Raw genomic sequence first — 12471 nt, 5'->3', positions numbered from 1 at the left:
GCTCACAGTCATGCCTTTCATCCTTGGTAGAGTGATTGCTTGGTCCCTGTCCACCCACCCTGTTCCCCCAGCATTCTGTGGCCTCCCACTTTACCCCCAGGCAGCATGCTTCAGCTGTCTTCTTAGTGAATCCTCCACCCTACTCCCCCCAAGGCCCAATGTCCAAAGCTGAGTGTCACACAGGCCACCTGAGCCCACAGTGTTGAGAGATTTTGACTTCCCAGGGTCACCCAGGCAGTATAGGTCAAAGATGAGACTTGAACCTAACCCTTCCTAGCTCCATAACAGGCACTCTAACTACTATATTGTACTGCTTCTACATAACCAACAAGTCTGTGTTAAGCTCTTATTATGTGCCAGGCACTGTGCTAACAGCATAGGATACAAGTGCTACAAAAAGGATGGTCCCTCTCCTCAGGGAGTTAACTTTCTAGTGGGGAAGACAGCACATAAAAGGGAGCTGAAAGAGAGAAGGGGAAAGAAGATCCCTGTCCAGGAGGCCTGGTGACCAATAAAGTCCAAGGTGCAATCAGAAAGCATTTTTCTGGGTAAGTCTCAGAAATGGAGTCAGGACAGCAATTCACCGATGGGAGAAAGGCTTTGACATGGAGAATCGAGAGGTATGATAGAGTATTCCATAATAAGAAGGGCCAGGGCGCTAAAAGAGCTTAGATAGATAGATGCATGGGTGAATGATAGATTCATAGATAGAAATATGATAGGTAGATGATAGATAGGTAGATAGATAAGATGGATAGATTATAGATAAGATAGAAAGGTATCTAGGTAGAGGATAAATAGATTATAGATAGGATAGAAAGATAGATAGCTAGGTAGATGAAAGAAAGAAAAAGGAAGAAAGAAAGAAAGAAAGAAAGAAAGAAAGAAAGAAAGAAAGAAAGAAAGAAAGAAAGAAAGAAAGAAAGAAAGAAAGAAAGAAAGAAAGAAAGAAAGAAAGAAAGAAAGAAAGGAAGGAAGGAAGGAAGGAAGGAAGGAAGGAAGGAAGGAAGGAAGGAAGAAAGGAAAGAAAGATAGATAGATAATAGAAGTTTATTAATGGGGTTGCAGAAGATTCAACTGAATTTCTTACTTCTTTGTAATTTATAGAATCAGTTTAGAGCTGGAAGAAATCTTTGAGGCCATCTAGTCTAATCTCATTTTCCAAATAAAGAAACTGAGACACAGATAAAGTTGAATTGTCCAAGGTCACACAGCTATTAAGCATCTGAGGCAAGATTTGAACTCTGGTCCTTCCTGACTTGTTCAATTGTTTCAGTTGTGTCTGACTCTTCCTGACCCTATTTGGGGCTTTCTTGGCAAAGTTACTGGAGTGGTTTTGCATTCCCTTCTCCAGCTCATTTTATAGATGAGGAAACTGAGGTAAGCAGAGTCAAATGACTTGCCCAGAGTGACACAGCTAGTAAGGGTCTGAAGCCAGATTTGGACCCAGATCTTCCTGACTACAGGCACAGTGTTCTATCCATTGCTCCACCTAGCTGCCCTGACCTCAAGTCTAGGACTCCAGTATACCATCTACCACTCTACCATGGACTGGGGGATTAAATAACAAAATAGTGCCTGCCTTCCAGAAGTTTATGGTCTAATGGGGCAAATCTATAGTCTACTGCGGGGAAGGACAACATGCTCTTAGTAAAGTATGTTATCAAATAACCAAGTAAGGAGAGCCCTATAAACAAATCAGATGTGGGGAAGAAGGGAAAGGACAAAGAATCAGAGAAGATATCTCAGACCTTACTAGGGATTTCAAACAATACCACAGCACACCCACACAACTGTGTTAACAGTGCTGTCTAAATTAGACAAAATACACACACACACACACACACACACACATACACACACACACAAACACACACACACACACACACACACACACACACACACACACACACACACAGGCAGAGAACTGGCCTCCAAGCTTGAATTAAATGGTTCCAGAATCCTGAACTTTTTCAGGGCTTTAGAATCTGAAATGTGAGAAATTATTCTGTCCCAGTGCCCTGGAAAATAAAAGTTCTTTTCTCCTAGTCAGCAAGAGAGTCTTCTGTAGGCCTCGATGCCCTCTCTGCTCACACAGGCTGTTGTTGACAGTGATTCCACACATTGGAAGGGATGTAGCTGAAAGTATTTGGAAGCCCAGGTTTCATTTCCTTGGTTGAGATGATGTTCCTGACATGTGAGGCTGCTTAAAAGTTCTCACTTGCCGTAACACAGGCACACACAGAGCTGGAAATCACAAGCACCTACCACGGTGGTGGTGAAAGGCACTATGTAAACGTGGAGAGAACAGAGCTTTCTTTCCCCCCAGAAAATTAGAAGAGTCTAAATATGTTTTATTCTTGCTGTCATTTTTTTCTCACAAAAAACGAAAAGCAGTTTTCACAGGTATTAAATTTTCATTTTGCCCCAGAAAGGGTGAAATTTTCTGTAAAAAAATTATGAATTTCCACAGCGGCAAATTCATAAAAATGTATGATGGGGACCCTCAGGGTGCCTCTTTACTTGTTTTGAGATGAAAAGCTGTTTGTACTCATGGGTAGAAATACAGACATTGGGAAAAATTAATCATGCAAATATTTGTAAAGCAGGAACAAGGAGCTGCTGGGAACTTCAGCAGAGAGCTGCCTTACATTGCCCAGGAAAAAGAGGCCTGAGGAGAAATCCTTGACAGGACAGAAAGAGACAGGTCCAGTTTTCAGACCCCCATCTTAAAAACTAACAGGACACTATCAAAATATCTTGGGATCCTTTCCGCTAGAAGGAGGGTTTTGACACTCATCTCGCCAAACTCCTTCTCTAACTGCAGGATTTTCGAACCTCTAGTAAGGCCCCTCATCCGGTGCTACGCTAGAAACCATATAGAAATTAAGATGAAGTTTGATTTGTTATTATCTAGGGGTTTTTAACCTGGGGCCCATGAATTTTAAATTGTTAAAAATTGTTTTGATAATTATATTTCAATATAACTTGTTTCCTTTGAAATTCTATTTATTATACATATTTTTTCATTTATAAACATTATTCTGAAAAGAGGGCCCTGGGCCTCAACTGAAAGCCCAAGGGGTCTAAGCCATAAAAATGTTAAGCACACCTGCTGTCAACTATGAGGGCCCATGCATTTCACTTCCTGTTCCAGATATTATCAGGAAGTTGTTTCTGTTTTTACATTTTTTAAGGAGGTGGGAAGAAGGCAATTCTCATTGCTTATAGCCTTATTTTTAAACCTTGATAGAGTACCCAGACTCTTAAGAGTCTTGGTACCCGTCTAATGTAAAAGAAAACCAGATTGTTGATACATTAGGTACATGATTTGTCAGTGCTGTTTTGTCTTAGTTTTTAACTTCAGGTGGTAATTCCAAAATGGTGGCACTTCCTGGCAGGGACTAGATCAACTGGGAAACTAGCAGGAAAGATGGCTGGCCAAGGAAGTAGAATGTCTAGATATATGTCCATAGGGTCTCCTGGAATAAACCCTGAATTCTCTCCCTTGATCTCAGTCTCCTCCTCTCTAAGTCTTCAGGGATGATGGTAAGAACTGGCACTCCACCTTGGTTTCCTTACCACTAGTTAATAGACGTTTCTCCCCCTCTCTGCCCCTTCAAGGTGCATGGTACAAGGAATGAATGAGAAAATGACAGGGGAACCCAAGTAGCTCTTGGGAAGTAACAGGCAATACAAAGACGTAAGTGCTGATTACTTGTTTATTGTTGTCTGAGCAAGTCCCCATTTATTTTTCAATTTTCTTCTAGGTGATGACAAGCGTGATGATTTCCTGAGCATTCAGTTCACAGAAAACAACCGGATAAGGGAGTCTGCTGCCTATTGGACAAGATCAAGCTCAGCTGGGCTTTTGAGGACTCCTGAATCAGGAAGAAGTGTTCTGAAAGCTGACTCAATGCATGATCATGTGCAGAATAGTCCTCTTGGGACCAAATATGCCAGGGACCAACCTTGACTGTGCACATCCGCACCCCACCCACCACTCTCCCTTTCACCACTGGACACACTTCCTTCTGAACCACCACTCAGAGGAATAGACCTTCCAATTCTGATCATTTTAATTCATGGCTTACTAGATGCAAGACATACAACTTCAGTGGCAGCTCCATTGGAGTGCCTGCCTTGGAGCTGGTTATATTTAAATCAGAAAAGGAAGTTTTGCCATTTGGTGCCAAAACAGACCTGAGATTTTTATATGTACAATCAACCCAAAGACACTGCCATCTCCTTCATCCCTCCCAATGAATGACTGGGGTGAGGGGGAAGCATTTATCAAGTTCTTATTATGTGCCAGGGGCAGCAAGGTGATGCAATGGATAGAGCACTGGGTCTGGAGTTAGAAAGACATGAGTTCAAATCTGGCCTCAGACACTTACTAGCTGTGTGACCCCCAAGCATATCACTTTACCTTGTTTGCCTCGTTTTCCTCACCTGTAAAACGAGCTGTAGAAGGAATGACAAACCACTCCAATATCTTTGCCAAAAAAAACCAAATAGGGTCACAAAGAGTCAAACAGGACTGAACAACAACAGACATTATGTTCAAAGCACTGTACCAAATGATAGGGATACATAGAAAAGCAAGGAGATGACATTGTAATTGGGACAGACGATACCATCGGAGGTTTCAGATCCTTTCAGATGAGAAAAGATCCAGTAGTTCTTAAGGTGCTTCAGCAGAACATATGGTGTAACGTCTTCTTTGACGCGATTTTCATTGATTAAAAAACAAAACAAAACATACTTGTCCTTTTCTGATGCTGGGCCATTTGATAGAACCAAAGACTAGTGGTAAGAATCCACAAATAGGGCAAAGTGAGTAGGATTGCTCTTCCACTGTCATCCACACATATGACACCTTCCCCCAAGTGTTACCTCTTCCTGATTTATTTTCCTTCCCTAATTTAATTTTACTTTGAATTTATTAATCTATTTTCTCCTGCCACAACATAGACATTCCAGAAAAATTCACTTATGAACCTCCTCAATTCCTTTTCTTTCACACAGAAGTCAGCTACATGCAAGTGCTGTGATGGATAAGAATATCCAGAGTCACTCAGCCTGTCCCCAGTAACTCCTTCAGTGATGGCCTTCATCACCTTGTTGAATAGGACCCCGACAATCAATCCTCAATTATCTGCCTTGTGAATTATCTAAAGGAAATATTGCTTTCAAGTCATTCTGGCGTAATTAAAGAGGGTATGTTGACACAATTAACTATCTTTTGTTTACTTTTACTTTCTCCATGCAGCCTGGCACCCAGCAGGTCTTTTAAACCAAAACACTCAATTACCTCCTCTAACCCAGGGTAGGTGTGAAAAATAAATGCAGCCAAATCAATTCAATAGGCTTGCAGCCACTAACGTTAGGCTGATTCTCAGCATTGTCTTTCAGTCTTTCAGATGCAGCCTCTAATATGGAGTGGTTCTGAGCATTGGGGTAGGATCAAACGAAAGTCCTCTGCGATGACTCTTTCTCAATATGGTTTACTATGACATCTATTCAACTACCCAAATTTTCTGGTTTCCATTTGGTGTGCCACCATCCTGTCAGGTATTCAGGTTTATAAACTGGGGATCATCCTTGATCCTTCCCTGTTCTTGCCTCCTTGGGAGCCATCTCCAGTCTTCTTGCTGTGTATCTGGCCACTGGATCCAGGGGGCTCCAGAGGAGAAAGTGAGTCTGGTGACTTTGCACAGCCCACCCTCACATAAATCCAATTCACTTGCAGGTCATGAAATCACCTCCATGATGTCACCATCCTCTTCGAGAATGAAAGACAAACAAAAACTCTCACCCCTATCTAATTGGGTTTCTCCTCTTTCCCCTTCTTCCCATATTCAATCAATTGCCAAGGTCTATCAATTCTATTTCCATAATATTCCTAGCATTCATCCCCTTTTCTACAAATATAAGTTGTCCCTTCCACATTACAGAGGTTAGGGGCACAGTGTCCCCATGATCTGGAAAACTCGCATAGAAATGTTTGGCCCTTCATTTGTGATTTAAACTACACAAGATATGAGAAACCTGAGATGCAAAGATCATTGCGAGATCACCTAGAGATATCAGATGAGAGATTACCTTAAAGACTTGGCATCCTCAAATCAGCATGTAGAACTGCAGTTCTTTTGCTACAAATTTAATTTCAAGAAAAAAATTGTGTAGCTGTTCATTTATATTAAAATATATATGTTTTACTGTTCAGTAAAATACATATGTACAGGTAACATTATACATAAAAGTACCTACATTTAATGCATTTATGAGGTACTACACTTACCAAATCTCTACATGTCTAGCCTTTCTGTGTCATCTGCTGGCTTTCACATTCTTTTTGCAAACTTTAACTTTTTTACTTATTTTACCTTTAAAAAAGAAATTGTGTTTATGTATGGTATTAAAAGATAAAATATTTTGATATTATATAATACTGTACGTAAATTTTATGCATTTCTGAGTTTCTAAATTTTCTGTGTCATCTGCTAGCCTTCACATGTCATCTGCAACTTCTACAAAACTCCCCCCCAAATTCCCATTTAATTTCTTACTCTGACCCACAATATATCAAAACAATGATGAGGAAAGTCACAATGGGGAAGGTATAATGGTATATTGCTATAGCCATAAGTCAGGACCTCAACCCATCTCTCCTGAGCCACTTAAGAGACTCAAGATTGCCCCACCTCCCCTAATCTCTGCTGTCCTTCACAGAGCCACCAAAGTGAAATTCCTAAAGTCAATGCCTGATCATGTCAATCCCCTGCTCAAAAAGTTCCAGTGGCTCGCTCTTTCTGTGAAGTCCATATACAAAGTCTTCTGCGTGGTGTGCGAGTAAAACCTTTCATAGTCTGACTCCAGACTGTCTTGCCAGTGTTTTATGTATTACTCTCCTCTCACACTTTCCATATTGCAGCCAAGCCTACTTGCTAATCAGTCACAGTATTGGACAGCTCACCTCTCCTCATCCTAACTTACGCAGGCTATTCCCTATGCCTAGAATACATTACCTCCTCACCTTCATCTCATTATAAATTCCTTAGCTTTCCTCAAGATTGAGCTTAAAAGCCACCTATTTCACGGGGTCTTTCCTGATACGTTCCCAATTGCTAGCTGCCTCCCACCACCATCAGAAAAATACTTTAGCCAAAGCAAGGTGATAGACTGCACATGTGGCAGACCTCCTCATATGTTTTGTATTTGTTTATCTGTGTCGGTGTTGTTTGCCCTAATAGAAACTAAGCAACTTGAGGGCAGGGACTACTTTTTGGTATTTATATCCCAAGAGCAAGTTTAGGGAGCCCATGATGCTACCTAGGAATTCACATTATCTTTCTACTTGCTTGACAGAGGGTATTTATAGAAGGTCTTAAGGCTTCCTGAAAGGAAATCTGAATTTGCATAGAAGTCTCTGTATCCTTAGTGTACTTAGAATAGTGATGTGAGACATCATTAATTCAACTCAACAAACATTTATTAACTACCTAATGCATGTTGTTTACAGTGATGTCTGACTCTTCCTGACCCCATTTGGGGTTTTCTTAGCAAAGATACTGGAATGGTTTGCCACTACCTTCTCCACTTAATGCATACCATGCACTAAATGACTCATATAAAGAGACTGGCCAACAATGACGGGAGACAGATAGCGGATGAACCATCAGACTCATGAACATGGAATATTCAAACCACCTCAGACCTTCCAGTGGTAGAGACAGGGACATGAATGAGCGAAGGTAACAAGGCATGGCACTCTGGTATGAGCTGGGGGGAGAAAGTATCCAGAAAAAAAATGAAAAATCCTTTCATGTAAAAATCATTGTGTGTGTGTGTGTGTGTGTGTGTGTGTGTGTGAAGGGAAGGAGAATGGGGTGGTCATAATTTAGATTCATATCCCTAATCTGGTATTCCTCTGATATCAGATGCAACCTCTATTCAAATATAAGTCCAAAAGATACATTCTGAAACAAACAAAAAACATTTTCTTTGTCACTCCCCATCCCTATCCAATATTACCTTTAATCAAGATTTAGAGCTAGAAGGGGCCTTAGAAGTCATCTGGTCCAAGTCTTGGGCAACTAGGTGGTGCAGTGGCTAGAGCACCAGCCTTGGAGTCAGGACTACTTGTGTTCACATCAGACTTCAGACTCGTATTAGATATGTGATCCTGGGCAAGTCACTTAATGCCCGAAAGCTTTTTTAAAAAGTCTTCATTTTATAGTTGAGAAAGTTGAGCCCTAGGAAATTTAAATGACTTAGCTAAGGTCTTAACAATAGTAAATGGTAGAGACGAAATTCAAGTCTTGGTCTTCTCCAAAAAAATCTATCTCTCTTTTCTAATGTATGATTGCCTTTTATGAGACAGCCCCTTAATCTTACCTCTGATTCGACCTGTGTGCTCTTGGACAAGACACAACCTATCTGAGTTTCTAATTCTTTATCAATAAAATAGAAAGGCTGGAAAAGACAGCCTCTGAGCTCCCTTCCAACTCTGGATCTACGATTCTAGGAATGACTAGAGAGGCAGTGTGGGATGCTTGGTGTGGAGTCAAAGGAGGCGTTTCAAATTTCACTTCTGTCACTTTTTACCTACGTAACCTTGGACAAGTAACCTCATTTTTCTGGGTCTTTATTTCATGCTCTTTATTTTTTAAATTTTATTTCTTTTATTTGTAATTTATGGAATAAAACAAATATTTCCATAACACAATATAATAAACAAGATTATTGCACATGAAACTGCAAATCTATTATGCAAACTTGCTACTCTTTTTAAATATATCATATAGTTATCATGTAAATCTCTCTTTTTTAATGAGATGATTAGTTAGACTAGATGACCAAGTTTCCTTCCAACTCTAAATCTATAGAAGAATGGGTTCCATAAAGGTAGAAAGATTGAATGTTTCACATATATATTTTTAAACTATCTGGTTGCCTTTACTTACCCAAAAAGGGATACTGCAGGTTCTCCATTTTGGTTTCCTAGAAAATTTGATTCATTGAGCTCAGGCTTTGATATTTATGGGATTTCATGTCTATATCAAGAATCAAAGTTAACCTTAAGGATAGTCAGCAAAGGCAACACAAATTCCAAAAGTGTTCATGCAACATCCCTTTAAAAAAAATCCAAGATCTCAAATCTCTGCTTCTTAGATAATACACTTCTCAAATCTGCTATAAATGAAAAGACATCTTAATCAGTTAAATTAGACACTCAGACAGCAGAACCAAACTTTCACACAAGCAAAGCTGTAGACTTCTAAAAAGGTCAGAGAACCCTATAATTAGCCAGTGGGAGGCAAGAGATTGTTTTGCACATTTGCTTTGCCAACGCCGGGAGGGAATAAGGGGTGGGGAGTGGGGTAAGAAGGTCCATGGTATGATCGCATCTCTTGGTGTAATCGGGAACAGCACAGTTAACTACATTATCTTGTTAGGATAGTTATATTCTCTCATATGACAATGACTGGCAATATGTAGTCACTGTCTTCTTTGGGGGAGAAGGGGAGGGCAGAACAGCAATTACTGTGCAATACTTGAATCTGCCTGCCAACAGCAGAACAGTGATTTGTGAGACCCATCAAGAGCGGCTGGCAGGATCAATCTGCAGAGATCCCTCTGATAGAGGAATAATGAGTTGACAAAGACCAATGTTGAGTTGGGTCCGAGCCCAATAAGATTACTGTATGGCATCATCAATATTGTCTCTGTTTGGAACTGACACAGTTAGAATGGAATCAATTGTAGTTTCCACTGCACTGTCACACATGATTTTTAACTTGGGCTCACAGCTGTGTAGAGGAGTTTGCAGATGTTGGCAGATTTTTGCTAACTTATGGAATGTCATTATTAAGTAGAAAAAGTAGGAGTCTCACGCCATGGTGGTTTGTGGCTCCTGCTGTGTTCCTTGCAAAGTCTGGATTGAAGAGAGAGAGAGGAGGAGGAGAAAAGAAAAGGGCAGAGGAAGGAGGAGGAGGAAGGAAAAAAAATGAGGAAGAGGAGAATGGAGGAAAGAGGAAGGAGAAGATAAGAGAAAGGAAAGAAGAAAAGAAAGAGGAGAGGAAGAAAAGGAAAAGGGTAGAAAGAAGACAGAGAAGAGAAGAAAGGAAGGAGAAAAGGGAGGTGGAGGAGAGATGAAGGAAAAGGGAGAAGAAAGAAACAGAGAAAAGAGGAAAGAGAAGAGAGGAGGGAGGAGGAGAGAGAGGGCAGAAATGAAAGAGGGGGACAGAGGCATTTGTCAGAAAGATTTTCCATTCTCATTCCCCAGTTTATTATGATGGTTAGGACACCATGTATAAAAGCAGCAAATTGTTTTCTAGACTTGGTCTAATTTCAGTTTAAATATGGACCCATGGAAATTCTCTTGTTCAGAAGAGACAGCAATAAAGTAGTTACGCCTCACCATCAAAAGACACAAAGTATATGTAGATGACCCTATCCTGAGGATAATAGAAGATATTCAAGGAGTTAAGGAAATCTAATAAGCAATTGATTTTTTAACAATTCCTTCAGCCTCTTCAGAGTGTTTTATAACTCATTATTCCTTCACAGAAAGCTATCAACAGCATGTTCCCTGTGATCTATCCGTGCATCCAGCCCTTCTTTACATGGATAATGTTAAAAATTCTGATCTGCCTGGTAGCAAGGGATGTAACATGGGATGTTCTCATATAATTAAAAACCCAAGAGGTATTAAAATAAGAAGATATTGTTGAGATTACTCTCCAGAAGTCACAATGGCCACATCGGATTTTCCTCTACTACCACCCTTAATGAAATATGAATCAATATGAGTCTTTGAGTATGCACAAAGCACTGTGGCTATATAGGATGATAGGATCATAAACTTAGAACTAGCAGGTACCCTAGAAGACATCTTGTCCAACTTTTTTCTAACTGATAAGGAAACTGAGGACCATAGAGGGTAAGTGACTTACCCAAGGTCATGCAAGTAGTGAATGACAGGGCTGGACTTCAAACTCAGTTCTCCTGATTCAAAATCCAGCATTTTTTTCCCTCTGCACCACTGACCACGTTTATGGGTTGGGGGTAGGGAGAAGTAGGGGAGGAAGGGAAACACATTGTAGTCATTTCCACAGGGGATATAGATCCTAGGTGCTGATTGCTTGCACTGGAGACTTTTTTGCAGCCATCACTTTCAGCAATCCTCTGGTGGACTAAAAGCTGACAGCTGCTCCATTAGATAAACCCCCTAGGAGAACTTCCTCCCTCCCTAGAGCATCTTCCTGTTTCCGTATGGCACTTAGATGCAATAAATGTCTCAAGGGACTGGGGGAAAGTTAGTGTGCATGCTTGACTTCATATCTCTCCATATTCAGTGTTAGCATTTGAACATCCCTTAGAGGTTATATGAAAAACTACTGTGCACATAGGCAAAGGAAGAACCAACTCCTTAGAGATTTTGCAAGGAAGCAAAAGTCTCTTCTTCCTCAACTAAAACACAACCTGACCTATAAACTCCACCTGCTGCAGTATCTGAAATCCACTATGAAAGAAACCAGTTTTCTTTATTTTTTTGGAGGGAAGGAAGAGGAGGTAGTTAGCTGGCTAACCCCCTTTAAGAGGTGAGTTTATCTGAGTAACTCATTGCTATCCATCACTGTTCAGTCATGGAGCATAGACCATGGCAATGGGATGTAGGATAAATTACGTAGTGGGTTTTGTTGTATTTGGAGGCAAGAAGAGGAAACTGGGAACATGGAATGTTGTCTAGAGCTATCGGGTTTTGATGTAAACAGGAGACCCAGTCAACAGGAAATTGCAAAGCATTTTCTCCGTGCCAGGCACTAAGACAGCATGGACACTAAGTGAAGGGTAGGGTAGAAGTGGTGAGCTACCAAAGATAAGCTTTGACAATTATCACAATTTTCCCTGCTACAGATTGATAATAATACCTTTCATCATTCTCATTTAGGTAACATAAGTAACAGGGACTTCCTTTAAAACTGAGCTCAAATCCCATCTTCTTTGGGGAAATTTTCCCTGGGCACCCAGGTTGCTAGTGCCTTCCTTTTGAGGTAGCCTGCATGTCTGGTATAAATGCACCTAGTTAATTACAAGCTGTCTCTCCCAATAAAAGGTAAGCTTCTTGAAGGCAAGATCCGTTTTTGCCAGTCTTTGTCTCCTCAGCACTTAGAACACTGCTTAGCATGTAGAAGGCTCTTAAAAAATATTTTTATTGATTGATTGACATACTTTTATTCTCTAAAGGATTCAATCACCATTACATATGTTGTCAGATGCGATTTCTGGGTTGGCTAGTTTTGCTGAATTTTTTTTTTCTCCTCTTTTCTTTACTCCTTTTTACAAGTGATGGTTCACCGGGAAGGGGAGGGGTGGGCTGGAGTCAATTCTAACCATTTCTCTAGAGCTGATTGTTAAATTTTCTGAGCATTTGCACTTTGAAAACCAGCCAACACCAGCTAT

The sequence above is a fragment of the Notamacropus eugenii genome, chromosome 7, assembly GCF_028372415.1.
Source record: "Notamacropus eugenii isolate mMacEug1 chromosome 7, mMacEug1.pri_v2, whole genome shotgun sequence".
Lineage (NCBI taxonomy): Eukaryota > Metazoa > Chordata > Mammalia > Diprotodontia > Macropodidae > Notamacropus > Notamacropus eugenii.
Note: the sequence above shows the minus strand (reverse complement) of the source record.